Here is a 25,399-nt window from a genome sequence, read left to right on the forward strand (position 1 = left end):
AAAATAGTTCTTTATCGTCAATCGAATAAAATCAATGATAAGATCAAATAGGGAGCGAGGTCAAGATGATGATAAGATCAAGTAAGAATTTATCATCAGACTTAGAATGGTTCGTTTTAGAAGAAATGAAAGTTAAGAGGAAAAGAAGGATGGACAATGTAAAAGCTGGAAAAAGGTGGAAGGATTATGGCATAAAAACTGGTGGTTCAATTTACAGTAAAAAAATGGCGGTACTCTCAATACCGTAGCGCAGAACAAACAGAAGGTGATGACAGAAAGTGGCGGGCATGGATTCGCAAAATACCCATGAAAATTTATCGTCGATGTCTGCGCAACGATCGTTGGAACACACGGTTTTATCGTGTAACATCAACAATGTTGTCGAGTAGTGGACGAAATGCGAAGAAAGCAAGAAAAAAGCACGACCGTAAAGCGTAAGTCGCCATTGGCAACTGTGAAAATCTGTAATTCAATAACGGCTAGTACTCCGTCGACGTTTTTCTGCCGACAATTCGAACGGAGTTCGTTCTGCAAACGTTCGATAAGCCGTTTCGTTGTAAAATTTTCTGTCAGAGCCAAACGGGTAGGTGGTGTTACAAAATTTACGAAGAATACAGACTTTATCAAGAGTGATTTCTGCAAAAAGTGAAATAATCGCTTAATTGCCACGATAACAGACAAGCTATGATAGATACTTGAATCAAATAACAATACTATGAAACTCCTATCATACGTACTTCGGTCTCTATTTCCTTGTTAGCACATGTTTTTATTTTTTATTGATTCTCTGTGAACATACAATACCTGATTGACGATAAATCCCGTAATATAAACTCGTTACTCTTCGCGGATAACCCACAATCGCGCGTCAACTGTTCGTCAATCAATTTCTTTCATGTTGACGCCTCTTCTATTCGAGGCTTAATTCATCTCGACAATTATTATACGCGCCTCTATCAAATATCGCCCACGTTGACCCAAATACTCGACTCACTTTTCCCTTTTTTCTTTCTATTTTTTATTTTCTCCCTCCGTTTTCCGTTCTCCTAGATCGGTATCCTGTTCCCCTCTCATTTCTGTGTACACCTCTTTGACCCAGGCGAATGGCCGCGAACAAACAAAATCGTTGAACCGACGTTAAATATTCCACGATTGCCAAACCGAGCGCATAATTTTTCGGCAAATCGTTTTCCCATGCGCGAGAAATAAACGAGCCATCCGGTACAGTCGGCCTAAATGGAACACCCGGTACACACGGCGCTTGTCCGCAATTATTTTTTCAGCACGATCATTTGACTATACGGATAAAATATTAATAATCGCTTTTGCAAGCTTTGAAATCCGGACCCTGAGCCGCGTTTCGAATCTGGTCCTTGTCTCTCACCACACTCCGTTCGCGCCATTTCTCTTCCTTTGTTTTCTCACTCGTGCTCTCCCGCCTCTTCTTTTTCCTCGTTGCTCTCGAGCGAGCAATCGTTTCTAACGAGAGGTAGCGGCTCGTTTTCGAAGCCATGTCCCGCGGAATTCCAGTCGAATTGAAATTAATTAGCGATAAATTCTCGAGGCACGACGCGTCGATGGCTCTCACCCTCTCGCCCTGCCCCATCCTCACGTCCCCGGTGTTCGACAATGAAAAAACGAATCTCCACCCGTCCCGCCCCCGCTGTAGCTAAATAATCGCGAGCAAACGATCGCGCCGATGAGTACGCGAATTTTACAGGGGCCAATTGGATACTGGACGCAGCTCGCCTCTCACATTAGATTTATCGTCGCTGGATTTTAAAAGTTCGATCGATTTTCGTAGGTTATTGTCGTTCGGAGAAATTATTACAGCGAATACGAGAAGTCATTGGTATAACATAATATTTATTGTAGTATTTACATATTAATTGATTACGTTGAAATAAATTAAAGTTTTTGTTATTTGGTAATATTTTCAAGATTATAAAAATTTGGTACCACGAGAAATGAAATGTAGCGCGTGATAAAAAAAAGTGTTTCATTGGAGAATAAGGATATGTGCCAATACTCTACCTACATTCAAATTTAATTTTTCTTTGAGTTTGATCCCTTTGATCCACCGAGAAACGATTTTTTTTTAAACTTTAGTAAACCAAGATCAGTAGAATGATAAGCAATGATAAAGTGCAGAGTAACAGTAGGGTAGGAGAATCTTTGAGAATGATTCCTAACAAGGAAGCTTTCGCATTCTATTAGAATGTCCTGGAAGTTTCTTTCGTTTTATAACAAATTAATAGATGCACAACACTTTTCCTTTTATATTGTTTCATTGAATTATGTATGATACATTTTGTTCCAATAGAATAATTCAATAAAATAACATAAAACGAAAAATGTCGCGCATCTATTATTTCCTTACAAAACGAAAGAAACTTTTTACTAAGAAACCTATTACTTTATCGCCAGTGTTAAATAGTCGAAGGCGAGTAAATCTCGTGATCTGAAAGTGGATTAATGAATTATATCTGCAGACGTCGACATAAATTGTCGAATGCTATAAGTGCAGTGGCCGAATATTCATAAAAGGTCGAAGTTCGCACAGAGGAGACAGCCAAAGCGAAGTGATTTTTGCCGCGGCTCGATAAATTATTTAACGAGATGGTGGAGTATCGTACGACGTTCACCGATCGATAAATTATTTATCGCATCGCTTTCTGCCCGTCAGACTTTCGCCAGTTCGACTTGCGCGGGCCCGTGTTCTCAGATTTTCTGGCACGGTGCCGCGGCTTCCTTCTCCGAACGCGGAACTGCATCAGCGCATGCAATATTTGTAAGCAAACTGCCTACGAATGATGCAACGCCACGCTGTTCGCGAAAGTTTTCGCTCTCCTTTTCTTCGAACTCGAAGATTTAGTCTAAATTCTTGCACTTCTTCCAACTTCTGAGCTAGGCTTTGCGCGAGCCTCATATTGCGTCCAGGCAGTTTATTAATTTGAGCTTCTGTTTCAATGTGTTTCATATAGATTTCAATGTAAAGATTTTATGTTTCTGTAGAGTAGAGTACCAGCGGAGATAAGTTCAGTAGATGCTTCTAGTAGTTTATTATTTAGAATATTCTGTTCCTCTTATAGCAGACTCTCGAGTTAGATTCCTTTCCTGCAGTTGCTACTTTTATGATGTAATCTTGTACAATGATACACTGTACCTGACAAAAGTACCAACAAATTTAGTAGATCCGTCTACTGGTTCTTTCTGTAGGATATTCTGTTATTCTCGTGACAAAGTCTTCAGTCATGTCCCTTTACTATAGTTGCTATCTTTTTGATCCAATTCTGTGCGGTATTCTATATCTGGTGTCAAATTGCTCATATTTTGCATCTTTTGTAGACTCTACGCAAAGAAACACTGTACACAGCGAATCAAGAATATTTTATTTCTTACGTGAAATCAATCTCTTGGCTTGTGATTTTTTTACTAGTTACGTAAGTCAGTGTTACTTTGTCCCTGCCGCGACATCATATTAAAGTATTTGTGGCGCGCTTTGATTTTCTTAGAATCTCTTTGACGATATCTTATTTAGTGTATTACCTGTACATGATTCCTAGAGAGCCTTACCGAAATGGAGAGATATTCGTCGATTCAGTTGTTCTTCAATAAAGTTGACAGTTTTAACATCGTTAAAATCGTTCGTACAAAGTTGTCAAGAAATTAATATGGTGTGAAACGGTTAGAGAAATCCTTGAAAAAAATCTAGTGCAACCTCGCTGTTTTCGAATAAAAGTGTGAATTCCTCAGTAATCTAAGTGCCAAAGGTGCCGTGTGTATTATGTTAGCGTGCTCGCGTAGAAAATGTGAACAGTCAAGAAATTGATTTTCGAGTCTCAAGGTGTTTTACTTTCGTGAAATATCGTCGCGCTACAAATATCTTAAATGACACGTTATTGAAATACGATAATTAATTTTTGTATTCGACAATTTCTAGCCACGATTAACATTTATAGTCTTAGTCATATTTGTAACATCATCATCTTTCTTCCCTCCTGACTAATGGAGCAGATCAATGTAACTTCTGAGCGGTGCAAGTAAAGCTGTAATTAGAACTAAAACTAAACTTTTCTAGAAGTCTAACCTGCTTTTATCGAATTAGTGGTATGAACCATGGCACGAATGGCATTCGATGTTATAAGAAATTGAAATAATTCTCTGAATAAATCATCTAAGAAGGCGCCAAGAGACAGAAATTGCTAATTAACTCGAATGTTCGCGTTCTACCAACACGTTTATTAGACTTCGTGAAACCGAACACCTTGCAGCGCGTTGTGCAAGTATATTCTATGCATTTCACGGACGAGAGGAAACGCGAGGCACTTCATCGGAAGAGACGATCATATAGCAGCGTGGTGTAGCGTTTCCAATTGACTCGCACTCGACTCCATGCCTTCATTCCGCGTATCTTCACTTCTCTTTTTCTGCACGAGTCCTCAGATTCGTCGCGAACGCCTCGCGGAATACTTCCGCGATATCGACTTTCCGTTCAAGGCGAATGCAAATATACCACACGAGCAAACACTCGATGTTCCTCCTTGTACACCATTTTAGCCCAATTTCGTCGCGAATTCTAAACAATTTTCGATGCCTCGTTCCCTGTAATTTATCGATCCCGTGTTTGTAAGTTTGAGATCACCGGTTCTCCGAAAGTTCTTTCTCCCGAGTAACGTTTGTCTTTGGAATATAACAGTTGGAATCGTCGGAATTCTTGAGATGACAAAAGATGCATTCGCTGTGTGAATTAAGGGCCTGAAATTTATGCTTCCTTTAAGAATATATACGATAGACGCGAGTTTACACTTTGTCGTATACTCTGGGGGGCTGACTGTCTTGCGACGCAATAAAGTACGAGTTCCTCTCTGTCCCTTGGCGCTTTAGAGAAAAGGGAACGAATGTTCTAGGCCAGTGACTTGCACTTCTTTTCGGTCGATATCGAAATCCTGATTCAGAATTACAAGTCTTCTATCACCTACTACCACACACGAAGAGCAATTATTCTTTTGTAAATCTTGGAAATTCCACGATTAGCTTGAAAATGTTTAAAACGAGTTTTTCGATCTTCGATATGTTATGTAGTGGTATGATACACAAATTCATATTCACTAATAGTACGTCATATATTCCCAGACATACAAAATTCAATAGCTCGTAGTAACCAGTCCAAACTAATTTCCAACCACACCCTCGCCAATATAGAACCATAGCATACAAACAGCACAACACCGACCATCATCATCAATTTGAAACAGATCATATCTTCGCAAATAGGTTACGTTGAATCTGTGTTATTTGTCGTCGAAATAACAACATTTATCTACTAAACAAACGAAGCACGTCCCATTAAATTGACACGAATCACCGTTTGAAAATTGTCGCGTCACAGTTGCATGTTCACAAAATTGAATAAGCTAGAATTTCAAGTGATGCAATCCGTATGTATATATACCGTATACATCCGTATATATATACTGTATGCATATATATATTAAAAATTGAAGGAAGAGACTAACTTAGAATTCTGTAATCTCGGGAAACTCTCTGCTTAATAATCTGGCGAAAGAAAGAAAATTTCTTTTTATATTTTGGTACGGCAAAACTAACCTTCTAATTCGATTCCTGTACATAGAGCAGAATTTCCAATGAGCGTTTCTATGTTCAGGCTAATTCTGAGAACTACTGCATGGGTTTGATGCTATTTTCACCATTTTAAAGAGCATTACTCGAGCAAGGTTTTGGGCGTATGACTTTGGGAAACTTCTAAAGTATGGATCTCTACGATATAACCATAGGGAATCGAGCAGGAACAGAGAATATGAACAACAGACACTTCACGGATATCCACATGAACATCCTCCTTCGCTACGATCATGTTTTGTTTATAATCTCTGTATAGCGAGGCAATATGATCCCCCTCCGAGCGATGTCTCTCTGTTTTCGGTGTACAGCATGTCAAAGCTTCACGACTTCGCTGTCTCACTGTGTCGTTTCACAGACTAGAGAACGTTTACCCAGCCAACAGAAATTTCACAAAATCGTTAGTCATATTGTTAGAAAAGATGTATATATAAGGTCCTGGGAAAATACCAGCTACATCAACTACTACATAAATACAGCTGCAAAAGTGATTAAAAAATTCTTGTATATTGCATCTCTGTCTGCAAGAAATACATAGATGAATGAATAGATGACAATCCCAATTCAAGTTAGATCGTCTTAGACGTGCATCTAGCGTTCAGCTCACGCAGCAGGCCATTAGATAACACGATCGTGCGAATCGCAACACTTTGAGAGCTGTTTAGAACAGTTAGCAGGCTGCCGCGTACGTGCGTCGCCGGTTGCACGTGTCGAATTGCATATTCGTCCTACAGGCACGCTCCAGCGTCTGGCCGGACATCGTGGAAGTTGCTACTGATTTATAATCGCGGTTCACCGACCTGTCACGATTCGAAGTTGCCGCGAAACAAACGCCTTCGAGTACGTGACTTTCGCGTGCCAACAACTATGCGAAACTTTCATCCGTTGCTCTTCGGCCCGATACGACGCGATATTCTTCTTCCAGTTTCCACTCCATTTTTAACATTCACCGGTGCGTTCTTGAAATATGGAACGACTTTTCGGGGACGGAGCATGAACTCTCAGTCGTGGTATTCGGTTGTTGGTCTACGAAGTTTACGTGAACGGAACTGGAACAGACTTTTAGACGACAGGAAATGAACACATTTTTCTGTTACTTATTTGACTTTGTTACGATCTTCAAATTTTTATTATACGTTCCAGTCTTGTTCTCGTTTCGATGATTAAAGAAGCTTCTAATTTGAAAAAGAATCGAGCAAAATTTAAAAACTGTTCTTTCGTATTACTGTTAAGTACAACACATTTTGTATTGAGCGAAAAATATGTTCGAGTCGAAGCAGCAGGGTTAAAGCTATGAAAGATTTGAGAAACTGTGTACTTATTTTACAAGAAGCTTCAACATCATTGATCATTTGTGTATATACGAAAATCATTATCGTAATAATCGAATGTTACATAATTGTTACGACCGTTCGCGAAGAGACGCGGTCGCGAGGAAAACGCGTCAGCGAGAGGCGTAAATTCTCGCTACGATTCGGTTAATCGACGCCGCGAAGTAGTCGTTCCCCTGTTTCGGTTAAGATAACAGAGGTGGTTAAATGAATATGACACAGTATAGTAAGTTATATTTCACCGTTTATTCCAACAACTTATAACGAAGATAGTTACGCTGGTGCGTATGTACGAGATGAGTGAGTGACTGATCTACGGGTGTGTATACCCGGCCGAAGGATGTTGACCGTTCGAAGGATGTAAAATCAGTACTGTCCGGAGACGATGCTGTGGCGAAGGACAGCTAAGGATGGGGGTGTCTAGCGCACGGGACCATCGGATTTGTTGGTGACGATTTTAGTTAAGAGAGTGAGGGAAGTAGGCTTCGTTGTTAATTGGTTAAACGAAGGGTCTTAACCGCCCTCGGGAGAAAGTGGTTCGTGGGAGGAAAGTTGCATCATGCGTGAGAAAAACTAACTTTCCCTTGTCAAGCCGTGGTAGACAATAGTCTTTAGAAATTCTTCGGAAACAGACGTTTGTTTGGTTTGAAGGACCTCGACTAGGAAATTCCTGAGATTTATGGAAAGTACTTGAAGCTATTGAGGGTACGCAGTGAGTATCCGAAGACATCTGGTTGCCATATTGCCCGCGGTGTGTGGCCTGGGCTAGGTAGAGGGTTACGCGACGTAACAATAATATTCGACTAGTTAACACGAGTAGATAACTGAGAACCTACAGTGCTCGCCGCGTGATCGTACGCCGCAGTAGAATAAGCCAGCGCTCGGTCAGACGGCGAAGTCAAATGCTGCGAATATTTTAGTGGTTTACGATACAAATAGCATATTACCATGAAAATTATGTTCAGTGCTATCGTAAATAAATAAAACCGATATACTAAACAAAAATCAAAATTGGTTATTTTGGAAGTAGGTCTTGTCTCGGTCCTCTTTGTTTGCCTGTTTCTCTTTCTCAAAAGACCACGAAACATTTTTCTTTTTGTCTTCCCCATTCCTTTTTCTTTTTCTCGTTTCCTGCAGCTCTGGAAGAGAATGGCAAGGTGAGAACGGTAAGACCGTCGAGATTCTCTTGAATCTTCTTTGGCACGCTCTTGGTCGAGTATCAAGAGAATAGACACGGGCAACCACCGAGAGACAGGGTTGCGAGAAAAAGCAAGATAGAATGGAAGAAAGGAAGGCCGCAGAGAGAAAACGGAAAAATGGGTGGTGGAACGTATTCGTTATTTTCTTCCAGGCTGTAGCAACTCGACGGGAAAAATAAGTTGTGCCTGGCTGGCGATATCTTATCGCAATTCAGATGCAAGATAAAGCGGCGGTCTTCTGATAAACTGTATAGAGATCATGTTAACGGCGTATTTAACGATATATAGTCGTCCGTCTGGAGAAATTTCGATAAATCGATAGAAGTCACGGAAACTTTTCGAACGAGAATGTCTCACCCTCCCGTGCATTTGATCTCTGCTCTAACAAATATTTCTTTCATACTAGAAACGTTCTATCCGTGGTGAAACTCAGTGAAACTCGATAAAACTTGACTTTTTTAATATACGGTTGCAGCTTGTGAAAGTATTTGGACACTTGCCACACAACATTTATATGTATTATATAAAAGATTCTGAAATTTCATTAGTACTACGTGAGACACCATTGCCATGATTATATTGATAAAACCTGAATAAATACTTGGTTTAAATACTTTCGTGATCTCTGCGAAATATACATTTCTGTGAAATATGTTATAATTTCTACGTATATCTTCAGATTTGTTTCGAACTTTACCAACGCAATCACGACAGTCGTGCCTCGTTACAATGCTAATGAAATTTCAAAATGTTTCACGTAACACGCACCATACATTCATAAACGATGTCAAACACTTTGAAATACTTTTATTCGTCATTGCATTTTCAACTTCCCTTTATGTTATATAGAGAATCACATTATAGTGGAAATACCTCGTAGAAATAATCCTTTTATTCCAAAATTCGAGTTTCAGCCGACGATCTAAGCCCAGCTGGTAATAGCGTTTCATTTATCTCGAGAATAGAATAGATGCTTCCAGTGGAGACGACGATCGCTCTATTCATAAGCTCCGCGAGCTCCTTCCGGCTCGTGGTTTCGATCATCGGAGGACAATCGTGTCCGACAGCCGCATAAAAGTCCATCTGTGGTAAATCATCGGCTCGAAACGTCAGCCAAATCCCGCTTACTTAATTGCCGGCCAATTTCTCGCGATCGCATTAGAGCCTGACATTCATCTCGTTTAATGTTCAGCAGCCAAATTCGAGGAGCGTGTTTGCTCGCACGGGACACGTTAAAGTTTAGCTGCCTGTACAGATTCGACTAACCAGTTGAAATATGCAAGGATGGTCTTGGTACATGCTCATATCGGGGCGGTGCTTCGAGGTGACTTGCAGAGTTACTCGAGGATCTCTCACCCTCTTCGAGGCTCGAAGTTTCAACTCGTGTAGGAATTAGTTACACTCGAGCGATCGACGTGTGCAAAGCTAATTTATTTTACTTGTTGGCAAATAAAATGTCGTAGTTCTTTGACGCAGATGTTTCTGAAACAGTGGCACTGAAGAATATTTGGAATATTTAAGTGTGTCAGATCGTATCGTAAATCGTGCAGTACATAAAATGCGGATGATACGTTCCTTAGGACTGCGTGAAAAAGATCAGTAAATTCTTGTTGAAGTATTGTTTTCGAATGGAAGAATCATTAAACAGAAATACGTATGGAAATGTGGATACGATAGTAGCACACAGAAAAACTGTGCGCGGTCTTCAAGAGCACGATTGGAAAGAGAAATGATTGGAGCCTTGTACAAATCGCGATGTTTAAATAAAATTCACATCCATTCGTATTCGACATTTCGGATTTTCCATACTTTACCCTTCGTTTTGGTATAAAACCGCTTTTTTGACCAACCTGCTAGCTGATCATTTTCCTATTGCGAGAGCGGTCGACATATCGATTTATCACTGCCTAAGTGTCGTCTGGTAATCGCTAGGCCGATAAACCGACGGCCGCTGCGACATGGAAACGATCTTTCTTAGCAGAGACTCATAAGCTGCGGTTACCACTTATCGCGTCGAGAGAACGCTGCGATTTAACGATAATGGCGTGTTCTGCTCGCGTCCGGGTACGAGGACGAGGTACATTCCAGACGAGGTCTTCGGTAACTCGGAGGAGGAAGGTCGCGGAACGACGTCCTGTCGTCGTCCGCCTCGTAGCTGACAGTCATTGTCCTTACTTATCGCTTAATGGACTCCTTATTTCGCTGCATCTCGAGATAATCGTGAACCCGCGACGTCTGACGAGGCTAGGGGAATTCTGACGGCGGTAGACGTTGGGCTTTCTGGGGGATTATTTCGAAAAGGGTTCGGAGAACCGCCTAGTGATTAATGGCCGGGTCTAATTGGAATTTCGTGTTGTGCCGTCTGCCAGACGTCTCGAATAAAAAAAAGAGTACAACGCGGCATCAATTGTAGAATAGATAACTTTTTCATCGTTAAGTTTTTCTAATTTATTTTCAAAGAGTTGGATAACTTTGTGTCACGAAATTATTAAAGAATAATCGCAACATCTGTGGTTATGACAAACGTATTATTGTATCGCCGTTCTATTTACTTACTTAAGAATGTAGCCAGACATGATTATCCTTATCGTATTGGTAGTATGTACAGAAGTTACAAAAATATTTGTTATAGGCATACATTCCACAGAAATCATCAGAGTAAGTATTTAAACAGTTAATTAATAATGAGACTATTTGTAGTACTAATAATATGTTTGAGACCACTATTTACACTGTGTAAAAATCGTGTAATTTTATTTCACGTTCCAGTTATATAATTAATAAATTGATATTAAATAATAAATAGTTGATGTTAATAAATAAATGATATTAACATATTAATATCAATACACGTGCAGTCAATAGGTATCTTGTAACTTCTATTGTAGAGGAAATTCAATCTACGATAGTCAGATATCCCTTTCAAATAGGGCAGAATCAAATCGAATTTTATTAGAATTCATCGATTTCTTTAAAGTTGAAGAGTCCATTTCCTAAGAAACTTCCTGAGCCACGGTGCAGGAGAAGTCGAATTCCCGAGCAAGATTATACAAACGAGTCAGCCTTTAAAGCGAATTGAAAACCACCAAGGTAACTCGATTAACCGTTTCCCACAGAGATTGTCCAAGCTCGAAGGATGGAAATCGAAAATTCAATGGGAAATCGGGACGAAGCTTGGCTATTCGACTATTGGTCGGGCTAGACATTCAGATCCTCTACTTCTAAATGAACGCCATCCTTGACCTATTTTGGTTTTCTCAGCGTATGAAACGTTTCTAAGAATCACGTCCCTGCTAAAGGGATTCAACAGTTCCTCGTTGAAACTTCTCACGGAATGGGAGGAAAAATTTGCGCAACATCTGGTGGAATTGGTATCATTGGAAGGCAAGTTCGACAATTGGTGTGCCATGATCGCTTCACTGGCGCTGGTTATTGTCCGGTTGCAAATAGAAAAGTTCTCGTTATGAAATTTTCCAACGACCGGGCATATGGTTCACCATTTGCAGGTTTCGTCCGTGTGTGAGTTAAAGATACGAGGCTATGATGACCTCAGCAACGTGGAATTACATCATAAACTGATTTTGTATAGCTGCGTGTCGTGTTAGTTAGCGTCTGACCAAGAGAGACCTTAATCCCTTTAGCCGCTGTATGCTGATTTCCGAGATTCTCTGGGTAATTCTGCAAAAGAGAAATTATGCGAATTTCATTCTTCGACCGGCTAGACCGATTAAACACAGAGCAACATAGTTGCAACGATTATTGCAGATGTTTAGTAGAATATTGCGATTTTTACTGTAGAACGCAGCGTAATATTAGAGAGCATAATCGCGTGATATGAAATATAGGCTTTCGGATGACATTTGACTTACGGCGGCTCGTTTACGAAATTCTAATTTTTTCTTCGATAAATTTATCGGTTTTTGCTAGGAGGATTGAAACATTGACGAGACAGGTAATGGCAGGATAAGTTGTGTAACTACTTTTCAGGTGCTAGATTGGCGAGGTGATAAATGGTCGTAAGCATGATAAGATGGGATAGGAACGTGTTAATCACGAAATCTGCATATTCATTAAGAAATTTCAACGTCTCTTAATAAAATTTGAGCAGTCGAGCTTGAATTAAAAAATTTGAATTTGTATTAAAAAAATTTTAATTTTAATTGAAAAACTTAAATCTGAATTTGAATTAAAAAATTTAAGATGCAATGTGAAAATATAAGTACACGTTTGCTGTTAAAATATTTGAGGACAATATTCGATGATTGGTGTATTTATCTCGAATGGGAGGAATAGAGAAAATTGCAAGAACGTGCACAGACTCTGCTAAACAATGGAATAACAGTGACGATATTTGAAGAAAATTTCTAGAAGAGCCAAGCGCTTATCGCTAGCAATATAAAAATTCCATACGTCGCGTAGCCAATTTTGCGCGTTTCGTTCGTTTGCATGCCAACTCTTATAGCCGGCTTTTCGGTCGCCCAGTGTAACTCAAGGAGCACGTAAACTCGTAGTCATAAGATAGAGTCTGCTCGTCTTTCTGGCTGCATCTGTTTCATGAAGCTTTAACACGATGCAATTTCACGCGACTTTAGATATTATTAAAATTCAAGTGGACCGTCTGGGTGAAATAGTTTTCTGGTTATTCTTTCCCTTTGAATTCGCATCGTGTTCTCTACAAAATTCGTATTATAAATCTCTATGTATCTCAACTAATGAAACATTTGAACAAATATTCTTATTTGGATAAATTCCGATAAGGCTATGTTGAATCTAATATAACTGAGAAACTGTGAATCTCAACTGGAATGTAATTTTGTCGTGTTTTTTTTTTTTTTTTTTTTTTAATAAAACAATCGAAAGACACAGGAAAGAAATGAAACGCTCTTAAAATTGGTAAAAGCTATTCGAAGGAATTCATTATCGAAAAAGACGAATTACTTTTCAAGAGGAAGCTCTTGAAGTTATAAATGACAAAACGTCTAATTCTACTTAAATCTTTCCCAACTTTAGCTACGAATGTTCCGAACAGTTCAATAGTATTTCGCTATTTTGTCAGCGTCTTTGAGTGTTTAACCAAAGTTTGGACATCTTCTGTCATCCGTGGAAGGGATCTGTATCACTATTACAAATCATTGATCCATCGAATACCCTTTGAGGAGAGGAGACTTTGAAAGTGCATGCTGGTATTTGCGAAACTTGGTGTATCTGATGATCCTACCTGCAAGCGAAACCTTTACAGGAAACGTAAATCGTACAAACACCTTCGTATCTACAGAAGCATCTCGAAGAAAGGGTTTTGACCTTTAACGTTGATACCAGTTATCGGGCAAGCGCTGGTAAGCACGAACGAATTGAAAGATCTGACGTCGAAGTATCAATGTTGAGCAGCCTTAAAAGTCTCTGAAATGAAAAGACGGTAGCCTTAAGTAGAAAAGGAAAAACGGCGGAGAAACGTAGTGGATTTAAACTTTCTCGCATGCTGTTCATTTCGAATGCAAAAGGAACTTGTTGAAAAGCTCCGAGTGGTTTTCCTTTACGCGTAACGCGTTCGCGTGTAAAGGAACTGGTCCCATTTCGAGGACAAGTTCTCGTTAATGCCGTTCACGAAAGAGGTGCGAGGCCAAGGAGCGCTGATTGGTTCCCCGGTGATCGTCCGTGCTACGAATCTGCAGCACGACAACTAACAGAATTCAACGATCATTCTCAATCGCGACGATTTTCTGTCGCTATGTGTCTGAAAATTGGAAATGCGTGAAGACATTGCGAGATTTTACTACGAGTATGTATGGCCGATATGTGGGAAATGGAAATTTGTGAGAAAGTATTCGAATATCTGTGTTATACGAAACTCTTTGAAATTTCGTAAGATATTTAGATAGATATTTAGTATAAGTATACTAATCTTCTACTGGATATACAAGTTTACAGCAAGTATCTCGTAACTTCCCTATGTACATTTTCAAATTGGTTTTAAATTTGACCAATATAATTATGACAGTCGAGCCTCGACATAGCTAGACAGTGCTAATAAAATTTCGAAATGTTTGAAATTTCACTCACATATACGCGTGCGTAATACACAACGCGCTCAATATATGTATACGAATCTTCTATGGTAAGTATTTGAATACTTTCATCAACCACCGTGTGTCCGTGATTTGTGCGGTAAGAGACAGTATTATGGAATAATACATTCGTTAATTTTCGACATGCGGGCCCTTTGATACTTTCAAAGAAACCGGAACTGGAATAATGAGGTGCGGAGAGATGACTTGTACTTCATTCAGGATGCTTTGAAAGAGTTTAGTCCCAGTTTTTTCCGAGTTTCGTACGGAAATCCTTGCGATTCCAACGGATTTCATACAAGGGACTTCCGACTTTGTTTTCGGTTGCGTCACGAATTTCTTCGCGCGCGGAACATAACACGTTGACGAAACAATTGTGCGCTACTCTCTGTATCTCTCTCTCGCTTGAAATTCTCCTCACTGTTTTTCAGCTCGGAAGTGCATACGATCCGGACTCTGAACCACGATGCATTCCTGAAAAAAAGAAACCTCGTTCTCACCTGTACGCGTGAAACCAAGCGGATAAAAAGGCGGAAGCTTGTTGGCGAAGTCGAGGATTAGGACGCGAAATCACGACTTCGTTAAAGGGCAAAAGAGTTTGGAAATTAGAAGTTAAATTAATGAATCCGAGTGAAGAGCGAGAAAGAGAGTGGCAGAGAAAAGGAGAAGGAGCGACGTTCTGGGAAGCACTCTAGATGCGACGAGGGTCGACGATATAATTATTTAAAAATCCGGAGCTCGGCTAAGCGACGCGATTACATTTCGAAGCGTCTACGGAGTTACCTGTTTATCGGAAACGATTTTATTTTAAGCTTGTTCTATCCACTGGCTGCACGCATCAAAAATACCGTGTAACGAGTATCTTACAAGTAAAGTATGCTCTTTACAACAAGATCGAATAAATGGTAATCATCGTAACCACGTTCGCAAAGCCGGAAGCCGATGGTCACGAACATACTCAATTACTTTGTTGGCTATTTTCTCTGCGATGTCGTTGGAATCGAATCCCAGGACTCCTGCATTCTACCTGGAACTAATAACAAACCCTAACAACGAATCTATTTCAATTTTCCGCAGAATGTATCTCAGAATTGTTCAAGAAACCCATAATGATCGTAATAAATATTCCTATAACGGAAAACATCTGCTTTTACGATCTTTCCTCGCGTGATCTTTTCAGGCCGTATCGGAGGAGTCGGAGTGTCGTAAGCTGCGCGAAAGTAATCTAAGTTTAGATGACCAGAAGTTGCCGCGTCCAGCATTCCGCGCGGTTTGTATGGTGTGCAGTGGAACGTGCACGTCGATTTCTCTTCTCGGAGAACGGTCGAGTCCGAAAGTGGGCCGATCGCGCAGCGACCTTAATGCTGCACGATCTCCCGTTCCTTTTGCGTGCCATTAACTTTCTAAAAAGGCCAAACGATCCCAGGTTGCGCTGGGATACTGGACTGGATTACGCGCGATCACTGCTCAATTGTCCAATCGAAATCCGAGAACCGATTCCTTTGTGTCGGTTCGTCGAGTTGGTCGATCTGTCTACGATATATGTGAATCTCCTTTCTTTAAGCTCCCTGTTCCTCGTATGACTTGTACTTCGATTGTCTGGAAGCTGACTCGAGCATCTAACCTAGATATTATATAACATGTTCTTCTATTTGATCCAAGTTGAGGATATAGTCTAGTAAAATTGTATATCGAATAGAAATTATATTATTCAAAAACTCATCATTGGATATTTCTACGTAAACCCTTCTATGATTCTGTGCAACGATAAAGGTGCGTTAATGGACGGAAGAAACGTATTTAACGCTAAAATATAGATAACAGAACGCTTAAAGTTAGCTTGATTTTCTAAATATATAGATGCATGAAAAATAACCACAACATGGATAAAAATGAGGCATATTTACTAAAATATACAAAGTAATTTTACTATATTATGATTAATTATCCCTTGTCCGACATCGCCCCCTTAGTAGTACTTAGCTAAAAAATTGCCTATATTCTTAATGGACGATTATTCAACACGATACATTAAGATATTCCGACAAAAGGCGTTATATGTTCGAAAATTCGAAAAGTATAAAACCGGGAGTTAACATGGAAGAGGAATGACAGAAGAAGAGTGGTTGCACACACGTCCCATGCAGTAGCGCTAATTTCGTATAAGAAGCTTAAGTGACTGGTTGTCGGATCGAAACACAAGTCGACACACGGAACGGTGCCTGGTCGGACTGGTTTGGAGGACCATCGGAAGTTCTAACGCCAGTCGTAAGACAAGACTTACCCTGTAACACCTCAAAGCTTGACCGCTCGTGAAAGTAGTTTTGCTCCTACGGGAGAAACTGGGACGTACAGGAGGAGTTTATTCGTGCGCCTCGATCTTGTGTACAGAGGCTTTCCCATTTGACGAGTGCAGTTATAGCCTTTTCGAAGACTGAGAGCAATGAGAGGACCTTTTATCCAGGGATCACGGATTGCCAAGCGAAATAGCTGTAATGGATGTTTGTACAGACGGTCGGCGCGTTTCGTGGAAGACCTCGAGGAAGATTGATCGGCTAAAGATCAAACGATTCGCTGTGATGGATCTCGTTGGCATCGCGTCGGTATCGAACGAGAGCGTTCGTGGGAAATGAAGGGGACAATTAATGGAGGAATAGCGTGGGGGGGAGGAGGCAAGGATAGAGAAGAGATACGAGAGCAATTGATGAAGTTTGAGTCATCTTCGAGCAGGAGTTGCTGAACGTGAATTCGAGATGTCGTTGGTAGTGGTAGGGTGGGTAACCTTGACAAACAAACGGATTTCGTACGTGCTATATCTATCTAGAAATGCAAGATGTCGTCGGGCGATGTTTCTTAGAACGGTGGAATTAGAACAACGCATCCCTTATCTAACAGCATTTGCAATTCCATTTAGCTCCTTTCATTTACATGCGTGCTTGATGAAGATACATCGCTGCAGCTCGCGTGCAGAGTGAACTTACATCATCAGCATCGAACCACGTCGATAAAATACCGTGGAGACCCCGCGAGATTGCCATAATGACGGCTTTGTCTTGACAGGCAAGGATTATTATTTCCTCTGTATTTGCATTCGCTACTAGTGTCTGCATATCTGTTTTTAATAATTTTGGATGGAAATTCTTCGAGAACAGTTTCTGTGACACAGGTGCGTGAGAAAATATTGTAGTCGTTCAAAGCGAGTAAAAAGGTAAGCATCGTCTCTTTTTTCCCTCTTTTCGCCGTCCCCGTTCGTGCTGACGCACAGAAGCGTCGCACGAACGCGCTAGATAGCGAATAATTAGCGCGACACTCGTGGTGAATACATTAGCATGCATCAATTTAAAATAAGCGAAGTATCCGGCGTCGAGACGCATCAACATTTCCCGCATCCTTTATCCTGCAGTTTATATCTCGCTGTGGACGCATTTTCTTACGTAGCAGCGCCACCAAGGGTACATGCCTCGATAACGCGATTAAAGCTATAATCGAATTTCATAGTCTGTTGAATGATGTTACGACGATCGAAATCGAACTCGTTTGTTCGTTATCTTTTTTCCATGTTCACCCAAGCTTTTTGTTCGAGATTCTCAGATGCACTGGTAATTCATATATAAAAGACAAACTTTACTCTTTCAGATCTTCTAAATTTTTTATATTTTTCATTAATATCGCTTTCACATTGCATACATAGGCAAGGGATAAGTACCGTATTTCCAAGAAGAAAGCTAAAGAATTGGAAATTTTGTTAAATTCGTGTAATATCGTCTCAACTTCGTCGACTCATATCCTCCCTCAATTTCCCCCCAAATCTCCCATCGAACCTAGAAAATCCAAAAATCCTACTCCTAAGCAAACCACCTCAATAACGTCTCAACCCCTAGCTATCCAATAATTCCTTACAACTCAAGACCCATACTGGTGCAGCTCCAGCAACAAAGTGACGAAGCAGCCCGGTTAAGTTTCCCAGTCAAACATTCAGGTTGCCGAACGGTTTCTTAATCAGCACCAGACCTAGTACTCAATGAGTGCAGTCGACTTGTCCATTTCCAGAGCGTTTAACCCGAGCGCGACTGAACAGAGAAAACTGAGCGCAGCTAGCAACGAAACTTTCCGAAGACTTTTCGCGTTGGAAACTCTGACTATGGAGGGTCGTAAGAGAGAGAGAAAGAGAGGAAGGGTGGAATGGCGCTGTGGGTGAAGTGGCTGAAGGGGCGCACGGCGACTCTCTGAGGCGCACACTCAATTTTCCGAGGCTTAGCCGGTCCGGTGTTTCTTCCCTTTGGACCGATCGAGTTGCGAGACGCAAAGACTTTCTCGTTCTCTTCGTTTAGTTCGCGCCACGACGGATTTCCGCAGTGTCGAAAGAAAGAGGCGACGCTCCGCTCTCGCGACGAACAGAGCGTGGGTGGAGGTAATACTCCGATTCGTTTTATCCGGTCGCTCCATCGATTACGTGGTATTTTCTGAAGATTAGTCTTCTTGGGACAAGTTCACCATAGTTTTCCATCCCTTTTGACAGTTGGACTACGCTTCTTCCTCTTTCGACGCGCGGACGATTCCTTCGAGGGTGAATAAGTTTTTTTATGAAGTTTGACTCGAGGACGTTGTTCGAGCGAAAGCATGTCGATCCTTCTTGTTCCTCGAGATATAAAGAAAGTGTTTCGTATCGTATGGAATCGTGTATATGGAGGAAAGTGGATAGAAGGTTTTAGAAATGTGGAATATTCCGAGTCAACTTCGTGACGGAAGTTCAGCACATGGTTTGAATGTAAAATTCAGCGGATTTTCTTGCGAGAGGTACGCGAACCCTTGAATTTTCCCTGTTCCATCGTATTCCCTGAAATTCCCCGAGTCGCGCAGGATGGTCTGGGACAACTGACTACAGCTGCCTTCAATTTGCACTTGTATTTTCAACTTTATATTTAATCCACTTGCGATAATATCTTCCAAATCTGATGTCGCTGCAATACGGCTAATATTTGTTTAAGAAATCACATTTGTGATACAAGTTTTACCCTTCTTAATCTAAATTCTACAACTTTAAGAGTACTTGGCGGTTTTACTGGTAAACGTCGATTTCTCAGCGAGATTCGTTTAATTCGAGCCATGGTGGCGTTCTATGGTGGAAATCGTAACGTTTAATTCTGAGCTGGAAATTTAGTTACTTTTACATTTATTTCTGTCACTGCACAAAAAGAGCTCGAGTATGTTCAAGACGTGCATCGTCTGGATCGATTAAATGACACCCTAGAGACACTGAATTTAGGAGGTGAAACTTTCCTTTCCAGGATTTTTACACCAAGGACAGTAGTACTGCGTTACTTCTGACCAAGGTTCAGGCTAAGTCGTGAAAACGCCTGCTACTGAACCTGGAATGTTTTATATCTGATCAACATTTGTAATTTAATAGCCGAGAAGATTAGTTCTAGCAGTTCTATTTTCCGGAACGAGCAGTTGTTCATTAATCTTTTCCCCTGTGGTAACAAAATCTTTTCTTAGCACAAACAAAAAAGTGCAAAATGAAACAAGAATGATTTCAGCTGTTTCGAATAGCGTAACAAAAATAATACTGAAAGAGTACCAGCTTTTCTATTAATCTAAAGTATATTTATTCCAACTGGACTACTCGATATTCCTGTTTTCAATTTTTTACTCCCTGGCAAGAATCTTCCTAATACGCTAGAACCCTCAAAATCTTCTTTTACTGATAAAAGGACACAAAAAGAAAGAAGAAAAATCCAAGTGTATCGGTCAGCCAAGCAGCCTGCGGCAACCCGTTAAATCATCCCTCGAGTCTCATCGACAAATAAGTCCGCCAGGAGCGGAGTTTTTTGAATAAAGCCGCGGTATGCTTGTGGAATTGGCTATTCCCCGGCTTTCAAGGAGCTGTCTGGAGATTTCTCTACGGGGCGAGCCGCGACAGTGCGCGTGTATACATATATCCACCCCCGGTCCAGGGAAGAAAGGGTGGATTAGGTAGGTTTAACGTGTGATCCGACGGAGACGTCCCAATCGCAAAACGCGTCAAGGGGGATCTGTTGGTTGAACGTTGCTCCTGAAGGCTCTGTTCAGATGGAGGCGACGATTAATCGAAGAGGGACTGACTCTGCACCACCGCCGGCCGAATTTACACGCCACCCTCGACCGTCTTATCCTCCGTGGCTTTAGCCGTCGTCATTCTTCTTCGCCGTCGCTGCGCTTCGATTCCGTGTCCTTTCGGCGTAGCTGCAGTCTGAGCGGGTTTACCTTGATGTCGCGACGGTGAATCTTGGTTTTATGATGAACAAGCTGGCGTCAGGAATCTAGACCTGTTTCTGAGGTTAAGAGGTTAAGAGTCCTGAGAGTTAAGAGGTTAAGAGAGGCAAAGAGATAGATTTGGGGATTCGAGAGTCAAAGTTTATATTTGTAACTGGAAAGAATTAAGACTAATTTGTATATGAAAATTTGTTGGAACATTCTTAAGAGTTTAATAAAAAAGTTTAATAAAATTATTGTGTCAATTATAGAATTGGTATGAGGTGAGTGGAGAGCATTTAGGTCAGGTAAAAACAAAGAGAAAATAGTGTTTCATGTAGGTTATTAGAGATGTGGAAAAAGAGTATTTGAATCAACTGAATATTTTCTTAAAAATGCCTTAGAAATTGGTTGAAAAGGTATTTATGCAAAAATAAATAGTTGTAAAAATGCGTAAGTTGGTACAGAGTCAAGCTCAGTCAGAATCATCAGATCATGCAATCATTCCTGAAGCAGAAGGTATTTCCAATATTTTGAAGGAATATCTAATATTTTGTTATATCAATATATTTTAGTCCATTAATATATCATTATTTTATGAAATATAATAATCCACTTTCTAAACATGTCTAAACCAAACATCTCCAAACTACTCAAACAGCAATCGATATTAACCTAAACTTGGTTGTTTGCAGGTGAGCCCATTAAACTATGTCAGACGAAATTTCCCGGGTGATCAACGTAACAGTAAGTGACTCCATGAATACAGGTTCACGCGGTAATTCATTAATCATCGACGGTGCAATCGTGCCGTTTACCTGCAGCTGATATTATTTATGTGCTTAATAGCGATCGTATGCAACGCGCTAGTTAATACGGGGATCTATACGACAGTTGAAAGCCGTGCAAACAAAACGCGGACCTGGACCAATCGGAATGTCGGTTCTCTTCGCGTAATTACGCACGCCTGCGCACGCTTCACGGCGTCTTGTCACCGCAACACCGTGGAAACATCGATGCTGGAAACGCGCCAATACCATCACCGATGGCTTTGTTGCGTGTGGCAATTACGCGAGCTTCCCAGCTCGCTTTGTTGCCACGACTTTTGCACCGACAGATATAATACGTCACCGTCCACACCGTACTGGTTTCCCTTTTGTTCGGTTCACCGCCTCCTATATTTCCCTATCGCCCACAGGCAAAGATGGTTTCCAGGTGTACCGAATGAACGGTATAGAGAAATTTTAAACAATCCTTGATTACCGATTTGCATCGTGACGATCGACAAATAGAAGATTAGAGATCAAAAGGATAAAAAAAATTCTAATGTGCCTGGGTATATACATTTCGATTTTTATATATGTAACTTGTCAAAACACATGTATTTACTGTAATCATAGTTTACGAAGATTACGGAACAATTAACATTGCTATACGTAGCACTGTTGGCGACGCATCGGTGTGTCCTTCTATCGCTGATAGAACTGCAATGTTAACGAAAAGTTGGAAATCTTTTCCTCTTGGACACGATTTACACCCCATAGCGTTAAACGGAATTAAACGTAGCTATATTATCGATAAGACTGACAAGTGTAACAGTGTGATTGTGACCCCAAAAGTCTTAGGACTCTAAAAATATTAAGAGAATGATGTTTCGATCCATAAATCCACCATGCTTTTATATGTATGAGAACAAGAATCGTGTACAAAGGTAATTCCAATCAACGTCTTGTCGCCTCAACACGGGTATTTGCAGCCCTCGAGAAGTAAAATAGCACAAAGCAAAAGGTGCACGTCGCTCGAGGAGACCAGAAACACCCATCTCGTTACACGGGCGCGCATAGAGAAAAGAGTACAAGAGAGGTTGTGCAGGAAATTCCGTATCGAGCCACGAATTGGAGACGCGCCAGTTTTTCCATTCTGTCGTATATTTTTCACCTGCGCGACCAGCCTTTTGTTCCCAGCCAGGCAATTACACCGGGTTCTGTGTCGCGTTACGGTCGCGCGGAGAACGCGAACGGAGCACAGCCGACGGGGCTATGGTTTTGTTTCGCCTGGTGCGTCCCGAAAATTTCACGAGCCTGGATACAGCCTCTCCGCGTTCCACAGGCCTCTTTGTACGCTTCGCTTTTCGAGAAAGGGGATCGTCGATATATTCTTTTCGCGTCACCCTCGCGAACGAGAACGTTCTCTTTTTTTTTTCTTTTTTCTTTTTTCGGCAATTTCTCGTCACCACGAAAGACTCCTCCCTTTGACGAGGTCTTGTTTGTCCGCGAATTTATTTCGATTTCTCTGCACTTCTCACCGCTTTGGAAAATTCCATCGCGCTTTCAACCGGTCTAACCAACGATTGGTCTCTATACGCGGTCAACGAAACGGAATGGAATTTGTTTAGCGGCGAATTTATTGCCTTGCGACTGATATCGATGTTGAAAGGTGCAAGGCAAGGGTTGAACACGGTAGCGGTGACTGTAAATTAGTTCGACATTTTTGTGTACGAGCTATCGAAAATTGTTTTTTTTTTTTTTTTTTTTGGTTTGGACCGAGGATTCACTTTTGAGAGAGAAAGTGGAAGTAAATGGAATGTGATAGCAGAATGACTCTTACAGATTGAAGCTTACCAAGAAACTATTTGTTTCCAAATATACGATTATAGTATAGTAGTGTTCATTGATTTATCATGACCAAGGATCTGATCAGTTATCATGTGTGGCCCACCGGTATTACATGATCAAAATTGAATGATGAGAAGAATCAGGAATTGGTAGGGACAGAAATGGTCAATTAACTTTATAAAGATCCATTTACAAGAATTTTGATGTCTTACATTTATCAAAGAGATTTAAGTAGCTGATTGTAATTTGGTCAGCAATCTGACAAATTTCATCTTGCGTCAGTCTCACCATTTAACGATTGGAATAAACTACCTCAACTTTTGCGACATGTTTGATTCGTCTGTGAAACGATGAGAGGAAATTGCACACTTTACATAAGCAACGTCTCGCGTTCCATTTTCCGCGCGAAAGTCGTGATTCGCATTTCACTTTCAAACAGATATCGCGGCCAGCGTGACTCGTGTCTGCTTAGAACGCGTTAAAGTATGAAAATCACTATAATCTACCGACAGATCATATCTGGTGTCTGGTGTGATTATTATAGGCGATATTTCGTCACGAATTCACAATGAATTGTCGAGGACATTTGTACTACCTAACATCTTCTCGGTTAAATCTCATGCGCACTATGTTACTTGTGTACTATATGTTACCTAACGTAGCTATTCGTGCAAAATAGATCAAGCTTCTGATAAATGAGAGGTTTGCACTTAGTGTAACTACTACTTACTGTAATGTCGGTAGAACTGATGAAGTGGCGATAAATGTTGGATTCACACGACGATGAATATAATATACTGGAATAGTTTCAAGAATATAATATACTGGAAAGTTTAAAGTTGAGAAATGAAATAAATTAGGAATTTTTAAATAACGAGATGGAACATACAAAATTACAACTTAAAATTTAAGAAGCTCGGAAATATAATACGAAACATTACGCGATTTAGAAATGATGTTCATTCGTTATCGATAACATCTCATGAAACTTATTGAAGTATACTAATATTCCCTTCTTTGATTAAGATAATTAAAGGAAATTACCAAAGGAAAAGAAGATGAACAAATTGAGAAAGAAAACAAGGATAAGATCAATTCCAAATTATTTAGCATTAAAACCACCAATACGTTTCATCAAGATACTCTCATTGTTCGACATTGTAGTGTGCAGCGTGACCCCATTAAAGTCAAAGTAAATCTTATCGAAAATTGTTAAGACGCCGATGCAACGTAATGCCTACTGATTAGGTTCCATCTGAGCCAGACCATCGGCTGGATGCGACTTTCCCGATAAAAAGGTATCGTCTGGTCCGATCGAGGAAAAGAAGGGGAAAAGAGGGTGGTTCATGAACCAATAATCCCGCGGAAATCCTCGATCGCTTTCTAGATGCTGCTACTATGGAGAATGAAATGAATTCTATCTGCAGACTATGGATAGGGGGACGAAGGCATGACGGGCTGGAAAGCAGTCGAAAGAACAGAAGAGAAAGGGTCTTAATAGAAAAAGGGTGCGTAAAAACGGCACATTGAGGGTGTACGTGTTAGCTACGTCGCGTTTCAATCATCTTTGGAGGAGATGGAATGCTTAATTTAGTCGATAGACGATTATCGATTTGAGAATGAGATAACGCGACGAAGAAGATCGATGCAGCGATGAATTGAATGCTAATATTTATCTCCTGCTCGACTACTTCCATTAATTGCATAACCTGCTAAAAATAATTATTAGAGACGGATGTGCATGATTATTGAATTAATATTAAATTTTATCGGAAAGAAAGAAACTTCGATTCGTTTGTTATTAAACATTTGTAGGATAATAATTATGGAGATATATTACATATATAATGTGAGTAAAAGTAAAATATTACAGAACAGGCAATCGTGTTGTAACCCATTGTACCAACGTTGACTCGTTAAAGTCGATGGATAGTAACTTCGTAAAATTTCGAAGTTTCGTAGTCGAAAAATTTCCAAGTTTCATAGTCTGACACGGACGACTCTGACTCGACAATTTACCGCTATAGCCAACCATTTTGTATCTCAGACGACTCAAACTTTCGGGCATTTTATATCAGTATCCATACGAGAAATTTTACCAAGTACTTCTATTCGGAAGCTGCTTTCCGGTGTAACTTTTCTCCCCCATATTCACCACGTGCTACGTTTTACGAGATCCTTAGAAATTTCCGAAGTTAGATATTACAAACTTAGACCACTCTCGGTAACCACTAGAAAATCGACTTTGATGCGGCGACGAGTTTCGGGGTGTAAGAAGAAAAAATTTCCCTCATCGTGTCTGGATAGTTTCA

The 25,399-nt window shown here is 40.5% G+C and overlaps 1 protein-coding gene across 1 annotated transcript in view; it reads left to right on the plus strand.

The window, feature by feature from the left end:
• Pgant2 (polypeptide N-acetylgalactosaminyltransferase 2) overlaps window positions 1–25,399 on the plus strand; it is a 200,895-nt gene that overhangs the window by 54,085 nt on the left and 121,411 nt on the right. The gene's annotated exons all lie outside the window — the stretch shown is intronic.

This window comes from Bombus vancouverensis, chromosome 8, assembly GCF_051014615.1.
Source record: "Bombus vancouverensis nearcticus chromosome 8, iyBomVanc1_principal, whole genome shotgun sequence".
In the NCBI taxonomy this organism is placed as follows: Eukaryota; Metazoa; Arthropoda; class Insecta; order Hymenoptera; family Apidae; genus Bombus; species Bombus vancouverensis.